We start from the raw sequence: 19,702 nt of genomic DNA, 5'->3' as shown, positions 1-19,702 counted from the left end.
GGACCGGATGGCTTGTGGTACGAAGGGCCCCGGGGAGAAGTATGCCACTGAAGAGTGCCCGTCTGACTCAGGACTGGTTTTCAGTGAATCCGATGGAGACTTCACATCTCTCAGGCCCTCTCTGCTCCAAGCAGGACTGGGAGAGTGGATAAGGAAAACATCTGGGCCTAAATGTAACAGTGTAGGAGGCTGGCCTGGCTTGTAGTGGGTACCAGAGGTACTTACACCTTGTGCTAGGTCCAGTTATCCCTTATTAGTGTAGAAGAGGTGTTTCTAGCAGCTTAGAGTGATAGAAGGTAGCTATGGCAAAGCAGCTTAGGCTGAACTAGGAGACATGTAAAACTCCTACTATACCACTGGTGTCATATGCACAATATCATAAGAAAACACAATACACAGATATACTAAAAATGAAGGTACTTTATTTTTATGACAATATGCCAAAAGTATCTCAGTGAGTACTCTCAGTATGAGGATGAGAAATATACACAAGATATATGTACACAAACCAAAATTATGAAGTAAATAGCAAAAGAAAGTAATGCAAGCAATGTAAAGTTACAGTAGATTGCAATAGGAGCACATAGGTATAGGGGCAACACAAACCATATACTCCAAAAGTGGAATGCGAACCACAAATGGACCCCAAACCTATGTGAGCTTGTAGAGGGTCGCTGGGACTGTAAGAAAACAGTGAGGGTCAGAAAAATAGCCCACCCCAATACCCTGTAAGGTAGGTGTAAAGTGCACCTACAACCCCCAGAGAACACAGAAGTCGTGATAGGGGGATTCTGCAAGGAAAACAAACACCAGCAATGCAACAGCAGTGGATTTCCAGACCTGAGTACCTGTAAGACAAGGGGACCAAGTCCAAGAGTCGCAACAGTGTCGAGAGTGGGCAGGAGCCCAGGAAATGCCAGCTGAGGGTGCAAGGAAGCTGCCACTGGATGGAAGAAGCTTGGTGTTTTGCAAGAACGAAGAGGACTAGAAACTTCCACTTTGGAGGATGGATGTCCCACGTCGTGAAGAAGCTTGCAGAGGTGTTCCCATGCAGCAAGACCGCAAGCAGGCCTTCCAAGCTGCAAGGGTCGCGGTTAGGTTTTTTGGATGCTGCTGTGGCCCAGGAAGGACCAGGATGTCGCCACTTGGATGAGGAGACAGAGGGGGCACCCAGCAAGTCAGGGAGCCCTCACAGAAGCAGGCAGCACCCACAGAAGTACCTGAACAGGCACTCGGAAGAAGAGTGAACCAGAGTCCACGCAAAGTCACAAAAGGGAGTCCCACGATGCCGGAGGACAACTCAGAAGGTTGTGCACTGCAGGTTAGAGTGTCGTGGACCCAGGCTTGGCTGTGCACGAAGGAAATCCTGGAAGAGTGCACAGGAGCCGGAGCAGCTGCAAATCACGCGGTACCCAGTAATGTAGTCTAGCGTGGGGAGGCAAGGACTTACCTCCACCAAACTTGGACTGAAGAGTCACTGGACTGTGGGAGTCACTAGGACAGAGTTGCTGAGTTCCAGGGACCACGCTCGTCGTGCTGAGAGGGGACCCAGAGGACCGGTGATGCAGTCTTTTGTTGCCTGCGGTTGCAGGGGGAAGATTCCGTCGACCCACAGGAGATTTCTTGAGAGATCCTGTTGCAGAGAGGAGGCAGGCTACTCCCAGAGCATGCACCACCTGGAAACAATTGAGAAAGCCGGCAGGATGAAGCGATACAAGGTTGCTAGTAGTCGTCTTGCTACTTTGTTGCGGTTTTGCAGGCGTCCTGAGCAGTCAGCGGTCGATCCTTTGGCAGAAGGTGAAGAGGGAGATGCAGAGGAACTCTGGTGAGCTCTTGCATTCGTTATCTGAAGAATTCCCCAAAGCAGAGACCCTAAATAGCCAGAAAAAGAGGTTTGGCTACCTCGGAAGGAGGACTGGCTACTAAGAGAGGTAAGAGCCTTTCAGAAGGAGTCTCTGACGTCACCTGCTGGCACTGGCCACTCAGAGCAGTTCAGTGTGCCACAGACACCTCTGTTTCCAAGATGGCAGAGGTCTGGGACACACTGGAGGAGCTCTGGGCACCTCCCCTGGGAGGTGCACGTCAGGGGAGTGGTCACTCCCCTTTCCTTTGTCCAGTTTCGCACCAGAGCAGGGCTGGGGGATCCCTAAACCGGTGTAGACTGGTTTATGCAGAGATGGGCACCATCTGTGCCCATCAAAGTATTTCCAGAGGCTGGGGGAGGCTACTCCTCCCCAGCCTTCACACCTATTTCCAAAGGGAGAGGGTGTTACACCCTCTCTCAGAGGAAATCCTTTATTCTGCCTTTCTGGGCCAGGGCTGCCTGGACCCCAGGAGGGCAGAAACCTGCCTGAGGGGTTGGCAGCAGCTGCAGTGGAGACCCTGGAAAGGCAGTTTGGCAGTACCCGGGTTCTGTGCTAGAGACCTGGGGGATCATGGAATTGTCCCCCAATGCCAGAATGGCATTGGGGTGACAATTCCATGACCTTAGACATGTTACATGGCCATGTTCGGAGTTACCATTGTGACGCTATACATGTGTACCTTTGACTTTACACAAATAACACCAAGGCTTTTTAACTTGATTTGAAGAGGATTTGGACCCACCACCCCCACCAGAGGATTTTTGTGGGCCTGATGAAGACTCATTTTTAGATTTGTCCCCACCCTTGTCAGAAGACTTACCATTCTTCTTCTTGCCATCCTTGTCACCCCATGTATGAACTTTTCTGTTCACTCTTGTTCTGACCCATTTGTCTGCCTTCTTTCCCAATTCTTGGGGAGAGGTCAGATCTGAGTCCACTAGATATTGGTGTAACAAGTCAGACACCAGTTATTCAGAATATGCTCTCTCAGAATAAGATTATACAAGCTTTCATAGTCAGAAACTTGACTGCTATGTAACCACCCCTCCAAGGCCTTCACTGAACAGTCAACAAAGTCTATCCAGTCTTGTGAGGACTCTTTTCTTGTGTCTCTGAACTTAATCCTGTATTGTTCAGTGGTTAAGCCAAATCCATCCAAGAGTGCATCCTTCAAAACTGCAAAATTGTTAGCATCACTTTCTCTAACAGTAAGGAGCCTATCCCTACCCTTTCCATTGAAAGATAGCCACAATATTGCAGCCCACTGCCTTTGAGGGTCCCCCTGTACCATACAGGCCCTCTCAAGTGCAGCAAACCACTTGTTGATGTCCTCCCCCTCCTTGTAAGGGGGAACTATCTTGTGCAGATTCCTGGAATCATGCTCTCTCACAGGATTACTATCAGGAATACTGCTGCTGCCACCATGGGGTCCTAACCCCAATCTCCGTCTCTCCTTCTCCAGGTCTAGGGATTCCCTGTCTAGAGCCAGCAATTGCTGTTTAAGCTTCAGTCTGGTCTCTTCCACTCTCAACTTGTTGAGTTCCCTTTCTAACATGTTGTCTTCAGGGTGGGTGGGTTGGGAATGCTTGGACACTGAGGACAAATTGGAAACAATAGAGGGAGATCTGTCCCTAACAGCTTGGACTCTAACAACCTGGCCTCCAGGAATGAAAACATCCCTACTATGATGGGAGCTCCTATTACTACCAGCATTGCTCTGTGGCCTGCTTAGGGGCAGACTTGGAATAGAACCATCCACACCTCCCTCAAGTGGTTCCCCTGAGTCGGAATGGGAGCTATCTACTAACTTCTCAGTTGAAGTGCCTGCTAGGGACTTATCTTTCTCAATGAGCATGTTATATAGAAACTCTCTTGTAGGGTTCTTTCCTATCACTAAACCTCTATCTATGCAGAGACTCCTTAGGCTCTTGAAATTTAAATTGTCATAGGTAGTATTGACCATTTTAAAAGCAGTTCCTACATCAGACATGATAAAAGAAGGTTTAGAGACAGTGAGAAGAGAGAAAAAGTTTCTGGGCTTTTTAAAGAACAGAAAAAAAAACTTTTTGAAACTTTTTGAAACTTTTTAGAAGTTTTGGAGTACTTTTCAGCACTTAGTAGACAGTGTAGGAGAAGAAAAGCAAAACCTTTTGGTTGGGTGTACATACACTGAACTTGTTTTGTATATTATTCTCTTATGAAAAGTACACCATGACAAAGTGGTAAGTAGTTACAAGTATTTATCCCACCACTGCACAACCAATGTAGGAGGCTGGCCTGGCTTGTAGTGGGTACCAGAGGTACTTACACCTTGTGCCAGGTCCAGTTATCCCTTATTAGTGTAGAAGAGGTGTTTCTAGCAGTTTAGACTGATAGAAGGTAGCTATGGCAAAGCAGCTTAAGCTGAACTAGGAGACATGTAAAGCTCCTACTATACCACCGGTGTCATATGCACAATATCATAAGAAAACACAATACACAGATATACTAAAAATAAAGGTACTTTATTTTTATGACAATATGCCAAAAGTATCTCAGTGAGTACTCTCAGTATGAGGATGAGAAATATACACAAGATATATGTACACAAACCAAAATTATGCAGTAAATAGCAAAAGAAAGTAATGCAAGCAATCTAAAGTTACAGTAGATTGCAATAGGAGCACATAGGTATAGGGGCAACACAAACCATATACTCCAAAAGTGGAATGCGAACCACAAATGGACCCCAAACCTATGTGAGCTTGTAGAGGGTCGCTGGGACTGTAAGAAAACAGTGAGGGTCAGAAAAATAGCCCACCCCAATACCCTGTAAGGTAGGTGTAAAGTGCACCTACAACCCCCAGAGAACACAGAAGTCGTGATAGGGGGATTCTGCAAGGAAAACAAACACCAGCAATGCAACAACAGTGGATTTCCAGACCTGAGTACCTGTAAGACAAGGGGACCAAGTCCAAGAGTCGCGACAGTGTCGAGAGTGGGCAGGAGCCCAGGAAATGCCAGCTGAGGCTGCAAGGAAGCTGCCACTGGATGGAAGAAGCTTGGTGTTTTGCAAGAACGAAGAGGACTAGAAACTTCCACTTTGGAGGATGGATGTCCCACGTCGTGAAGAAGCTTGCAGAGGTGTTCCCACGCAGAAAGACCGCAAACAGGCCTTCCTACCTGCAAGGGTCGCGGTTAGGTTTTTTGGATGCTGCTGTGGCCCAGGAAGGACCAGGATGTCGCCACTTTGATGAGGAGACAGAGGGGGCACCCAGCAAGTCAGGGAGCCCTCACAGAAGCAGGCAGCACCCGCAGAAGTACCTGAACAGGTGCTTGGAAGAAGAGTGAACCAGAGTCCACGCAAAGTCACAAAAGGGAGTTCCACGACGCCGGAGGACAACTCAGAAGGTTGTGCACTGCAGGTTTGAGTGTCGGGGACCCAGGCTTGGCTGTGCACGAAGGAAATCCTGGAAGAGTGCACAGGAGCCGGAGCAGCTGCAAATCACGCGGTACCCAGTAATGCAATCTAGCGTAGGGAGGCAAGGACTTACCTCCACCAAACTTGGACTGAAGAGTCACTGGACTGTGGGAGTCACTAGGACAGAGTTGCTGAGTTCCAGGGACCACGCTCGTCGTGCTGAGAGGGGACCCAGAGGACCGGTGATGCAGTCTTTTGTTGCCTGCGGTTGCAGGGGGAAGATTCCGTCGACCCACAGGAGATTTCTTCAGAGCTACTGGTGCAGAGGAGCCAGGCTACCCCAGAGCATGCACCACCTGGGAACAGTCGAGAAAGCCGGCAGGATGAAGCGATACAAGGTTGCTAGTAGTCGTCTTGCCACTTTGTTGCGGTTTTGAAGGCATCCTGAGCAGTCAGTGGTCGATCCTTTGGCAAAAGGTGAAGAGGGAGATGCAGAGGAACTCTGGTGAGCTCTTGCATTCGTTATCTGAAGAATTCCCCAAAGCAGAGACCCTAAATAGCCAGAAAAGGAGGTTTGGCTACCTAGGAAGGAGGATTGGCTACTAAGAGAGGTAAGAGCCTATCAGAAGGAGTCTCTGATGTCCCCTGCTGGCACTGGCCACTCAGAGCAGTTCAGTGTGCCACAGACACCTCTGTTTCCAAGATGGCAGAGGTCTGGGACACAGTGGAGGAGCTCTGGGCACCTCCCCTGGGAGGTGCAGGTCAGGGGAGTGGTCACTCCCCTTTCCTTTGTCCAGTTACGCACCAGAGCAGGGCTGGGGGATCCCTAAACCGGTGTAGACTGGCTTATGCAGAGATGGGCACCATCTGTGCCCATCAAAGCATTTCCAGAGGCTGGGGGAGGCTACTCCTCCCCAGCCTTCACACCTATTTCCAAAGGGAGAGGGTGTTACACCCTCTCTCAGTGGAAATCCTTTGTTCTGCCTTTCTGGGCCAGGGCTGCCTGGTCCCCAGGAGGGCAGAAACCTGTCTGAGGGGTTGGCAGCAGCAGCAGCTGCAGTGGAGACCCCGGAAAGGCAGTTTGGCAGTACCCGGGTTCTGTGCTAGAGACCCGGGGGATCATGGAATTGTCCCCCCAATGCCAGAATGGTATTGGGGGGACAATTCCATGATCTTAGACATGTTACATGGCCATGTTCGGAGTTACCATTGTGACGCTATACAAAGGTAGTGACCTATGTATAGTGCAAGCGTGTAATGGTGTCCCCGCACTCACAAAGTCCGGGGAATTTGCCCTGAACAATGTGGGGGCACCTTGGCTAGTGCCAGGGCGCCCACACACTAAATAACTTTGCACCCAACCTTCACCAGGTGAAGGTTAGATATATAGGTGACTTATAAGTTACTTAAGTGCAGTGGTAAATGGCTGTGAAATAACGTGGACGTTATTTCACTCAGGCTGCACTGGCAGGCCTCCCTATGGGTGGCAAAAGAAATGCTGCAGCCCATAGGGATCTCCTGGAACCCCAATACCCTGGGTACCTCAGTACCATATACTAGGGAATTATATGGATGTACCAGTATGCCAATGTGAATTGGTGAAATTGGTCACTAGCCTGTTAGTGACAATTTGGAAAGCAGAGAGAGCATAACCACTGAGGTTCTGGTTAGCAGAGCCTCAGTGAGACAGTTAGGCATCACACAGAGAACACATACAGGGCACATACTTATGAGCACTGGGGCCCTGCCTGGCAGGGTCCCAGTGACACATAGACTAAAACAACATATATACAGTGAAATATGGGGGTAACATGCCAGGCAAGATGGTACTTTCCTACAAACAGTAAAGGCTCCACGAACACCATGGGTCCGCCCATGCCTGAGCAAGATAGCCTGGGTGACAACAATAATAGCAATGACTTGACCCGTGGAACACAACCTTAAATCACAGAGTTCTTTTCAGCTGCTCTGCATGGCCTGCTAACTGTTGCAGCACAACCTTTGGTTGAGACGGGGCAGCTGACATCGTGAGTAAGCCGTGTTGTGGAGCTCCTCCAGCCAACGCGTGTAGGAGGCTGGCCTGGCTTATAGTGGGTACCTAGTGGTACTTACACCTTGTGCCAGGTCCAGTTATCCCTTATTAGTAGGTTAGAAGTGTTCTAGCAGCTTAGGCTGATAGAGGTAGCTATAGCAGAGCAGCTTAGGTTGAACTACGAGACATGTAAAGCTCCTACCATACCACTTATATCATATAGCACTATATCATAAGAAAACACAAACCATATACTCCAAAAGTGGAATGCCAACCACTAATGGACCCCAGGCCTAGTGTAGTGTGTAGAGGGTCGCTGGGAGTGTAAGAAAACACTAAGGGTGTCCAAGATACCCCACCCCGAGACCCTGAAAAGTAGGAGTAAAGTTCCCCTACTACCCCAGAAAGACAGTAAAGTCGAGATAGGGGATTCTGCAAAGAAAACAACTGACTGCAAAGCACTGAAGATGGATTCCTGGACCTGAGGACCTGCAAAGGAAGGGGACCAAGTCCAAGAGTCACGCAAGAGTCCAGGGGGGGCAGGAGCCCACTAAACCCCAGATGAAGGTGCAAAAGGGCTGCTTCTGGGTGGAAGAAGCCGAAGATTCTGCAACAACGGAAGGTGCCAGGAACTTCTCCTCTGGTCAGAAGATGTCCCACGGCGTGCTGGAGGATGCAGAGTTGTTCCCACGCAGGAAGTCTGCAAACAAGCCTTGCTAGCTGCAAGAGTTGCGGTTGAAGGTTTTGGGTGCTGCAGGGCCCAGGAGGTCGCCCCTTGGAGGAGGAGACAGAGGGGGCGCTCATCAACACAAAGACCTCACGCAGAAGAAGGCAGCACCCGCAGAAGCACCTGAACAGGTGTTCAGAAGATCTGAGCATGACGGTCGACTTAGCACAACAAAAGAGGGTCCCACTAAGTCGTAGTCCAACTCAGCGAGTTGGGCAATGCAGGACAGAGTGCTGGGGACCTGGGCTAGGCTGTGCACAAAGGAAGTCTTGCAAAAGTGCACAGAAGCCCGAGCAGATGCAGTTCATGCAGTACACAGGATTAGGCAAGGACTTACCTCCACCAAATTTGGACAGAAGGGCCACTGGACTGTCGGGGACACTTGGATCCAGCTCCTGTGTTACAGGGACCATGCTCATCAAGATGAGAGGGGACCCAGAGGACCGGTGATGCAGACGTTTAGTGCCTGCGTTGGCAGGGGGAAGATTCCGTCAACCCACTGGAGATTTCTTCTTGGCTTCCAGTGCAGGGTGAAGGCAGACAGCCCTCAAAGCATGCACCACCAGGAAACAGTCGAGAAAGCCGGCAAGATGAGGTGCTACAATGTTGCTGGTAGTCTTCTTGCTACTTTGTTGCAGTTTTGCAGGCGTCTTGGAGCAGTCAGCGGTCGATCCCTGGCAGAAGTCGAAGAGGGAAGTGCAGAGGAACTCTGGTGAGCTTTTGCATTCGCTATCTGATGAGAAACCCACAGGAGAGACACTAAATAGCCCTCAGAGGAGGATTGGCTACAGAGAAAGGAAAGCACCTATCAGGAGGGGTCTCTGACGTCACCTGCTGCACTGGCCACTCAGAGGTGTCCATTGTGCCCTCACACCTCTGCATCCAAGATGGCAGAGGTCTGGGACACACTGGAGGAGCTCTGGGCACCTCCCCTTGGGAGGTGCTGGTCAGGGAAGTGGTCACTCCCCTTTCCTTTGCCCAGTTTCGTGCCAGAGCAGGGCTGGGGGGATCCCTGACCCGGTGTAGACTGGCTTATGCAAGGAGGGCACCATCTGTGCCCTTCATAGCATTTCCAGAGGCCAGGAGAGGTTACTCCTCTCAGGGCCTTCACACCTATTTCCAAAGGGAGAGGGTGTAACACCCTCACTCACATGAAATCCTTTGTTCTGCCTTCCTGGGACTGGGCTGCCGAGGCCCCAGGGGGGCAGAAACCTGTCTGAGGGTTGGCAGCAGCCCATAGGGATCTCCTGGAACCCCAATACCCTGGGTACCTAGGTACCATATACTAGGGAATTATAAGGGTGTTCCAGTGTGCCAATATGAATTGGTAAAATTAGTCACTAGCCTGCAGTGACAATTTTAAAAGCAGAGAGAGCATAAACACTGAGGTTCTGATTAGCAGAGCCTCAGTGATACAGTTAGGCACCACACAGGGAACACATACAGGGCACACATTAGAGCACTGGGGTCCTGGCTAGCAGGATCCCAGTGACACAGGAAAAAACAAACATACATACAAGTAAAAATGGGGGTAACATACCAGGCAAGATGGTACTTTCCTACACAACCCCCTCCCAAATGAGGGACAATAAGGCTAACCTTGCCCAGATGAGTCTTCATTGTCTAAGTGGAAATATCTGGAGAGTCCATCTGCATTATAGTGGGTACTCCCAGGTCTATGTTCCACTGCATAGTCCATTCCCTGCAGGGATATGGACCACCTCAACAATTTAGGGTTTTCACCTTTCATTTGTTTTAGCCAAAGTAGAGGTTTGTGGTCTGTCTGAACAATAAAGTAAGTACCAAACAGGTATGGTCTCAACCTTTTCAGTGCCCAGACCACAGCAAAGGCCTCCCTCTCTATGGCAGACCAATGCTTTTCTCTAGGGATCAACCTCCTGCTGATAAAAGCAATAGGTTGATCTTGGCCCTCAGTATTAAGCTGTGATAGCACTGCCCCAACCCCTAATTCAGAAGCATCAGTCTGGACTATGAACGTTTTGGAGTAGCAAGGGCTTTTTTAGGACAGGTGCAGAGCACACGGACTGTTTGAGCTCATCAAAAGCTTTTTGGCAGCTGGCTGTCCACAATACCTGTTTAGGCATCGTTTTACTAGTGAGGTCATTAGGAGGAGCTGCAATGGAGTCATAATTCTTAATAAACCTCCTATAGTACCCTGTTAGGCCTAAAAAGGCTCTCACCTGGGTTTGAGTTGTAGGGGGAATTCATTCCATAATGGTCTGGATCTTCCCTTGCAGTGGTGCAATCTGTTCCCCACCTACCAGGCGGCCCAGATAAACCACTTTCCCCTGCCCTATCTGGCACTTTGAGGCCTTTATAGTGAGGCCTGCCTTTTGCAGGGCCTCCAAAACGTTCCAAAGGTGGACCAGGTGCTCATCCCAGGTGGAGCTAAAGACAGCTATATCATCTAGATATGCTGCACTAAAAGCTTCCAACCCTTGCAAAACTGTGTTCACCAACCTTTGAAAAGTGGCAGGTGCATTCTTCAGACCAAAGGGCATCACAGTGAATTGATAGTGCCCTTCAATGGTTGACAATGCAGTTTTAGGTTCTGCATCTTCTGATAATTTAATCTGCCAATACCCTGCAGTTAAATCAAAAGTGCTTAGATACTTGGCAGGAGCCAGTGTATCAATCAGCTCATCTGCCCTGGGTATAGGGTGAGCACCTGTCTTGGTTACTTGGTTGAGCCCTCTATAGTCAACACAAAACCTCATCTCTCTTTTTCCATCCTTACTGTGAAGTTTTGGAACCAGCACCACTGGGCTAGCCCGTGGGCTTTTCTGAAATCTCAATTACTCCTAAGTCTAACATTTTCTGAACCTCTTGTTTAATGTAGTCCCTGACATGGCCAGGCTGCCTATAAATCTTACTTTTGACAGGTAAACTGTCTCCAGTGTTGATTGTATGCTCACATTAAGTAGGGGTACCTGGTATCAGTGAGAAGAGTTCAGAAAACTGACTTAAACGATTTACACAGTTATCTTTCTGCTCAGCAGTAAGACAATCTGCAAGTACTACTCCCTCCACTAAGCCATCAGTTTCAGTGGTGGAGAAGAGATCAGGGAGAGGTTCACTCTCTTCTTCCTGTCCCTCATCAGTTGCCATGAGCAGGGTGATATCAGCCCTGTCATAGAAGGGTTTCAAGCGGTTGACATGGAGGACCCTAAGGGGACTCCTGGCAGTGTCTAGATCTACCAAGTAGGTAACCTCACCCTTTTTCTCAACAATTAGATGGGGTCCACTCTATTTGTCCTCAAGTGCTCTTGGGGCCACAGGCTCCAATACCCACACCTTCTGTCCTGGGTGGTACTGGGTCAGGACAGCCTTCTGGTCATGCCATTGCTTTTGCAGCTCCTGGCTGGCCTGGAGGTTTTTACTGTCCTTTTTCATGTACTCAGCCATTCTTGATCTTAGGCCAAGTACATAGTCCGCTATGTCCTGTTTAGGAGCTTTTAAAGGTTGTTCCCAACCCTCCTTAACAAGTGCAAGGGGACTCTCACAGGGTGCCCAAAGAGGAGTTCAAAGGGGCTAAAGCCCACTCCTTTTTGGGGTACCTCCCTGTAGGCAAAAAGGAGGCAAGGCAACAGGACATCCCATCTCCTTCTGAGTTTTTCAGGGCGTCCCATTATCATACCGTTGAGAGTTTTATTAAACCTCTCAACCAGACCATTTGTTTGTGGATGATTAGGAGTAGTGAACTTGTATGTTACACCACACTCCTTCCACATTGCTTTGTGGTATGTAGGCATAAAGTTACTACCTCTGTCTGACACCACTTCCTTAGGGAAACCCACCCTGGAAAAGATTCCCAGGAGGGCCTTTGCCACTGCAGGAGCTGTAGTGGTCCTTAAGGGGATGGCTTCAGAGTACCTAGTGGCATGGTCTACTACCACAAGGATAAACACTATTGCCTGAAGCTGTTGGAGGGTCAAGGGGGCCAACTATGTCAACCCCTACCCTTTCAAATGGCACCCAACCACAGGAAGTGGGATTAAGGGAGCCTTTGGAGTGCCACCAGTCTTGCCACTGGCTTGGAAGGTCACACAAGAGCGACAAAACTCTTTGGTGTCCTCTGACATATGAGGCCAGTGAAACAGGGGAACACGCCTGTCCCAAGTTTTACTTTGGCTCAAATGCCCAGCCAAGGGAATGTCATGTACCAAGGTAAGAAGAAACTCTCTGTATTGCAAAGGGATGACCAATCTCCTGGCAGCTCCAGGTTTAGGGTCCCTTGACTCAGTATACAGGAGGTTGTCTTCCCAATACACTTTATGGCTATCACTGACAACCCCATTCTGCTGTTTGACAGCTTGCTGTCTTAAACCCTCTAGTGTGGGGCAGGTCTGCTGTGCCACACTCAGCTCTTCCCTAGCAGGCCGCCTGCACCCAAAATCTCAGCAGTGTCTGCTGCCAGCTCATCTGGTGTAGGTTCTGCACAGGGAGAGGATTCCTCTTCCTCAAAAGGGGAATCTTCTGGTGAGGGCGAGATAGTGGGCAAGGATTCACCCTTCCTACCCCTAGATTTTGGGAGCACTTGGTCCATTGTTCCAGGATTCAAGTTTCCATTTCCTTTTTGGCCTGAGCCCTTGTCAAAGCAAAAATATGCCCAGGAATGCCCAGCATTGCTGCATGAGCCTCCAACTCCACTTCAGCCCAAGCTGATGTCTCCAAAGCATTGCCTAGTAAGCAATCTACAGGTAATTCAGTGGCTACCACATCTTCCTTTGGACCAGTAACCCCCTCCCCAACCCCAATTGAGATTCACAACAGCCATGGGGTGGCTAAGTGTGTTATTGTGAGCATCAGTCACTTGGTACTGTTGACCAAGTAGGTGTTGATCAAGGTGAACCAGTTTCTCTATAACCATAGTTACACTGGCTCCTGTGTCCCTGTAGGCCTCAACCTCAACACCATGAATTAGGGATAGTTGTTTGTACTTAGCCATATTAAGGGGACAAGCAACCAAGGTGGCAAAGTCAATGCCACCATCAGAGACTAAAACAGCCTCTGTGGTCTCCCTAACAAGACCAACCCCAACTACACTGCCAATAGTGAGCCCAGCTACACCCTTGGATTGGCTATTTGTAGTAGACTTCCCACCACCACTGCTATTACTAGGGGCACTAGAGTTTGCAGTTGGGGTTGTGGTTTTGGGAGGTTTACTGTTTTTTCTTTGGACAAGTGGCATCACTTGCCCAGTGGCCTTTTACTTTACATAAATAACACCAAGGCTTTTTCTGATTGCGGGAAGAGGATTTGGACCCACCACCCCCAGAGGATTTTTGTGGGCCTGATGAAGACTCAGAATGTTTTTTATCTTTGTCCCCACCCTTGTCAGAAGACTTACCATCCTTCTTCTTGCCATCCTTGTTACCCCCTGTATGAACTTTTGTGTTCACTCTTGTTCTGACCCATTTGTCTGCCTTCTTTACTTAACCAGTTCTTGGGGAGAGGGCAGATCTGAGTCTACCAAGTACTGGTGCAACAAATCAGACACACAATTGTTCAAAATATGCTCTCTCAGGATTAGATTATACAGGCTTTCGTAGCCAGTCACCTTACTGCCATGTAACCAACCCTCCAAGGCCTTCAATGAACAATCTACAAAGTCTGTCCAGTCTTGAGAGGACTCTTTTCTGGCGTCTCTGAACTTAATCCTGTATTGTTCAGTGGTTAAGCCAAATCCATCCAAGAGTGCATCTTTCAAAACTTTGTAGTTATTAGCATAACTTTCTCTGACAGTAAGGAGCCTTTCCCTACCCTTACCAGTGAAAGATAGCCACAAGATAGCAGCCCACTGCCTTTGAGGGACCAACTGTACCATACAGGCCCTCTCAAGTGCAGCAAACCACTTGTTAATGTCACCCCCCTCCTTGTAAGGGGGGCCTATCTTATGCAAGTTTCTGGAATCTTGCTCTCTAACAGGATTACTATCAAAAACACTGCTGCTGCCACCATGGGGAACTAACCCCAACCTCTGCCTTTCCCTTTCCCTTTCCACATCAAGAGAGTCCCTGTCTAAGGCCAGATGCTGTTTAAGCTTCAGCCTGGCCTCTTCTAACCTCAGCTTTCTGAGTTCCCTTTCCATTAAGTTATCCTTGGGGTGAGAGGCTTGGGAATTGTGAGACACAGAAGTTATGTGGGAATTGGCAGAGTTGGACCTGTCCATAACTGACTGTACTCTAGTAACCTGACCTTTAGGAGTGAAAGGTTCCCTACTAATGTGAGACCCCCTCCCACTACCAGTGTCACTAGGTGGCCTGCTAGCTGACAGGTCCTTGAAAAAAAAACTCCCCAGCAACCTCAGGGGACTCCTCTGAGTCTGACTGGGTACCCCCCCTGCTCTACTTCCTGATCCTTGGATGGCCCAGACTGGTTCTGGTCACTTTCTAGGAGAAGGCTGAGGAGAATATCTTTTGTAGGATTCTTACAAATTGCTAAACCTCTTTCTATGCAGAGACCCCTCAAACTTTTAAAGTTTAGATTCCCGTGTGTTGCCTGGACAACTATGGGAGTAAGTTCTACTGCAGACATGATAGCAAAGGTTCAGGACAGAGAGAGAAAAAAAAGATTTTGGAACTTTTAAAAGAACAGAGAAATACTTTTTCAAAATTTTGAAAACTTTTGAAAGTTTTCAGAGACTTTTTAGAAAGTTTTACAGAAGGAACATTAAACTGTTTAGGTTACTGTGTATATTCTGAAGTATTTGGTATATGTTTTCCTTATGAAAAGCACCAATGACAAAGTGGTAAAGCAGTTACAAGTACTCATCCCACCGCTGCACCACCAATGTTGGAGGCTGGCCTGGCTTATAGTGAGTACCTAGTGGTACTTACACCTTGTGCCAGGTCCAGTTATCCCTTATTAGTAGGTTAGAAGTGTTCTAGCAGCTCAGGCTGATAGAGGTAGCTGTAGCAGAGCAGCTTAGGCTGAACTAGGAGACATGTAAAGCTCCTACCATACCACTTATATCATATAGCACTATATCTTAAGAAAACATACTCAGAGTCACTAAAAATAAATGTACTTTATTTTAGTGACAATATGCCAAAAGTATCTGAGGATATACTCCCTTAGGAGGTAAGTAAAATATACACACAAACCAAAATCAGGTAAGTAAACAGTTAGAAAAATAGTGCAAACACTGTAGAACACAATAGAATGTAAAAGGAGACACTAGGCCTAGGGTCAACACAAACCATATACTCCAAAAGTGGAATGCAAACCACGAATGGACCCCAGGCCTAGTGTAGTGTGTAGAGGGTCACTGGGAGTGTAAGACAACACTAAGGGTGTCCAAGAGACCCCACCCCAAGACCCTGAAAAGTAGGAGTAAATTTACCCTACTACCCCAGAAAGACAGTAAAGTCGAGATAGGGGATTCTGCAAAGACAATAACTGACTGCAAAGCACTGAAGATGGATTCCTGGACCTGAGGACCTGCAAAGGAAGGGGACCAAGTCCAAGAGTAAAGCAAGTGTCCAGGGTGGGCAGGTGCCCACTAAACCCCGGATGAAGGTGCAAAAGGGCTGCCTTTCAGGTGGAAGAAGCCGAAGATTCTGCAACAATGGAAGGTGCCAGGAACTTCTCCTTTGGTCAGAAGATGTCCCACGCCATGCTGGAGGGTGCAGAGTTGTTTCTATGCAGGAAGACCGCAAACAAGCCTTGCAAGCTGCAAGAGTTGCGGTTGAAGGTTTTGAGTGCTGCCAGGGCCCAGGAGGTCACCCCGTGGAGGAGGAGACAGAGGGGGTACTCAGCAACACAGAGAGCCCACGCAGAAGCAGGCAGCACCCGCAGAAGCACCTGAACAGGCATTCAGAAGATCTGAGCATGACGGTCGACTCAGCACAACAAAAGAGGGTCCCACTAAGTCGTAGTCCAACTCAGCGAGTTGGGCAATGCAGGACAGAGTGCTGGGGACATGGGCTAGGCTGTGCACAAAGGAAGTCTTGCAAAAGTGCACAGAAGCCCGAGCAGCTGCAGTTCACGCAGTACACAGGATTACCGTCTGGCGTGGGAAGGCAAGGACTTACCGCCACCAAATTTGGACAGAAGGGCCACTGGACTGTTGGGGACACTTGGATCCAGCTCCTGTGTTCAAGGGACCATGCTCGTCAAGATGAGAGGGGACCCAGAGGACCGGTGATGCAGAAGTTTCGTGCCTGCGTTGGCAGTGGGAAGATTCCGTCGACCCACGGGAGATTTCTTCTTGGCTTCCAGTGCAGGGTGAAGGTAGACAGCCCTCAGAGCATGCACCACCAGGAAACAGTCAAGAAAGCCATAAGGATTAGGCGCTACAGTGTTGCTGGTAGTCTTCTTGCTACTTTGTTGCAGTTTTGCAGGTGTCCTGGAGCAGCCAGCGATGGATCCTTGGCAGAAGTCAAAGAGGGAAGTGCAGAGGAACTCTGGTGAGCTCTTGCATTCGGTATCTGATGAGAAACCCACAGAAGAGACCCTAAATAGCCCTCAGGGGAGGATTGGCTACAGAGAAAGGTAAGCACCTATCAGGAGGGGTCTCTGACGTCACTTCCTGGCACTGGCCACTCAGAGGTGTCCATTGTGCCCTCACACCTCTGCATCCAAGGTGGCAGAGGTCTGGGACACACTGGAGGAGCTCTAGGCACCTCCCCTTGGGAGGTGCTGGTCAGGGGAGTGGTCACTCCCCTTTCCTTTGTCCAGTTTCACGCCAGAGCAGGGCTGGGGGGATCCCTGAACCGGTGTAGACTGGCTTATGCAAGGAGGGCACCATCTGTGCCCTTCAAAGCATTTCCAGAGGCCAGGAGAGGCTACTCCTCTCAGGCCCTTCACACCTATTTCCAAAGGGAGAGGGTGTAACACCCTCTCTCAGAGGAAATCCTTTGTTCTGCCTTCCTGGGACTAGGCTGCCCAGGCCCAAGGGGGGCAGAAACCTGTCTGAGGGTTGGCAGCAGGGGTAGCTGCAGAGAAAACCCCAGAGTTAGTTTGACAGTACCCGGTCTCTATACTGGAGCCCCGGGGATGCATGGAATTGTCCCCCCAATACCAGAATGGTATTGGGGGGACAATTCCATGATCCTAGACATGTTACATGGCCATGTTCAGAGTTACCATTGTGACGCTACATATAGGTATTGACCTATATGTAGTGCACGCGTGTAATGGTGTCCCCGCACTCACAAAGTCCGGGGAATTTGCCCTGAACAATGTGGGGTCACCTTGGCTAGTGCCAGGGTGCCCTCACACTAAGTAACTTTGCACCTAACCTTCACTAAGTGAGGGTTAGACATATAGGTGACTTAGAAGTTACTTTAAGTGCAGTGTAAAATGGCTGTGAAATAACGTGGACGTTATTTCACTCAGGCTGCAGTGGCAGTCCTGTGTAAGAATTGTCTGAGCTCCCTATGGGTGGCAAAAGAAATGCTGCAGCCCATAGGGATCTCCTGGAACCCCAATATCCTAGGGAAATATAAGGGTGTTCCAGTGTGCCAATAAGAATTGGTAAAATTAGTCACTAGCCTGCAGTGACAATTTTAAAAGCAGAGAGAGCATAAACACTGAAGTTCTGATTAGCAGAACCTCAGTAATACAGTTAGGCACCACACATGGAACACATACAGGGCACACTTTATGAGCACTGGGGTCCTGGATAGCAGGATCCCAGTGACACAGGCAAAAACAAACATACATACAAGTAAAAATGGGGGTAACATGCCAGGCAAGATGGTACTTTCCTACAACGCGGAACAAGGTCTGGAGCCTGCTGTCTCAGGAGAAGGGACTGGCTGCATTAAACAGAGTTCAACTCTTTAGAGGCTGGATTGTTTAACAGCACAACCTGCCTCCTAGGTTAGAGCCACGGCTATGAGCAACATTATGATTGGGGTGGTGCCCCCAGTGTGCGAACGGACTGTACTAGTAAGTGTGCATCCTTTGACCCGCCCATAAAGCAGGCTACTGAGACGAAAGACTTTGCGATCGGGGTGAAGATCCTTCCTTCTGAGTGTTTTTCATGTTTCTCATGAAGCTAGTGGTTTGCTCCTACCCATTTCTTCCTCGAACAAAAATATGCAGGGTGCAGGCACAGTCGATAAACACAATAGTGGGATTGATATCATGTTAAATGGCAATCTGCTTTCTTGTCAGCAGGTGAGACAGAGCCTGCTTTGTCCAAGTTGACAGAAGTGTGCAGTATAAAGGCGACACCCAAAGCCCATGCTCTTAGCCGAACACACAAAAGTGATACCAGGGCAATGGAGACAGGTGCTGGGGCACTTAAACCTTTGGATGATTCCCAGCAACTGGGGGATATATTTTTTCATTTACCAATGGTTCTAATACTTCCAGCCCTGGGAAATCTGAAGAGGATACCTGTGCTTCACCTTCGGACTTTAGCCCAAGTTCAAGCTGCTCTCCGGATAGGCTGAGCATGGTTGTTAAACGAGTGTTAAAAAAGAGATAAGTCAAACAGCAAGGCCAATCACAAAACCCAGCGTAGGTGGACAAACAAAAAACGATTGCCCAGACATTAAAATGGGACTGCTCAGCTGCACAGCAAGTCTATGCAGAGTCACAGAGCGAAAAGCAGGCGTCACTGGTAGGCAGGCATTCCACAATTATTCTGGAGACCCCAGAAGAGCTATAGTTGAAATTAATTTATGAGTTCATCAAATAACATCATGAGAAGGCTCTCTCGGACAGGAACAAGGCAAAGGTTGCCATCAAGAAGCTGCAAGGGACGATGTGGAAAGTATCTACAGTATGTACTGAAATTGGCAAGAGAATAGCCTCTGGAAAATGTAAAAGAATTACTGGAAACTGAACTGAGGGCAATGAAAGCCCAAAGAGAGGCCAAGGAATCTCAAATTACAGACATACAATGGAAGCTCGAAGATTTTGAAAATCATCAGCGTCGGAATAATCTATGGTTTCTTGTATTGGAGGAGGTGGTCAATGGCAGCAATGTCAGGGCATTTATGGAGAGCTTGTTCAAAGGGACTTTTCCGGAGTTGGTAGCTTGGCACTGGGAACTTGAAATACAGAGAGCACATCGATTTCCTTTAATGTTGAAGCAGGGGAGCCTTGCCCAATCTAGGAGTACTATCAGGCCGAGGACAATCATTGGATATTTTGGGAACTTTTTGCTCTGACAGGCTGTTTTTGAGAAGGCTCGACTTGATGCAAAATGAAACTTTGAAGAACACTCTTTTTTTGCCCTGCCACTCTTTTGCCACACCACACTCGAGAAGAGATGGTGGCTGAGACAGCTTATTAAAATGTGTCAAGAAATAGGTGTTTAAGCTTATTTGATGGACCATGCTCACCTTAAGATTATCTTTACCTCAAAGGTTAGGGCCAAGGTGTATATGGGAGAACTGTCAGGAAGCTCCTGATCTGTGCTGCCCTTTGGGTGAAGATTAAAGCAGTCATTTTTTAATATCCGTTATGTCTTTTGTTCTTTTGTTATGTTTTTTCTATGTCATATGTCTTTTATGATATTGGTTAATTGGGGCATCTTTGGTGACAGGGAGCTGGTGTAGAGGATGTGCATGGGAGCCACCACCCAGGCCGCTGCTTAGCTTAGTGGTGGTTTGATTGCCTGATCCTGTAGGTAGAAGGGGAGGGGTGAGGGTTGCATAAAGTAGGTCAGGGGAGTCTAGGTGGGAGGTGGTTCTTCT

This window comes from Pleurodeles waltl, chromosome 7, assembly GCF_031143425.1.
Source record: "Pleurodeles waltl isolate 20211129_DDA chromosome 7, aPleWal1.hap1.20221129, whole genome shotgun sequence".
NCBI classification, from domain to species: Eukaryota; Metazoa; Chordata; class Amphibia; order Caudata; family Salamandridae; genus Pleurodeles; species Pleurodeles waltl.
The sequence above is the reverse complement of the archived record's forward strand: the minus strand, read 5'-3'. Positions refer to the sequence as shown.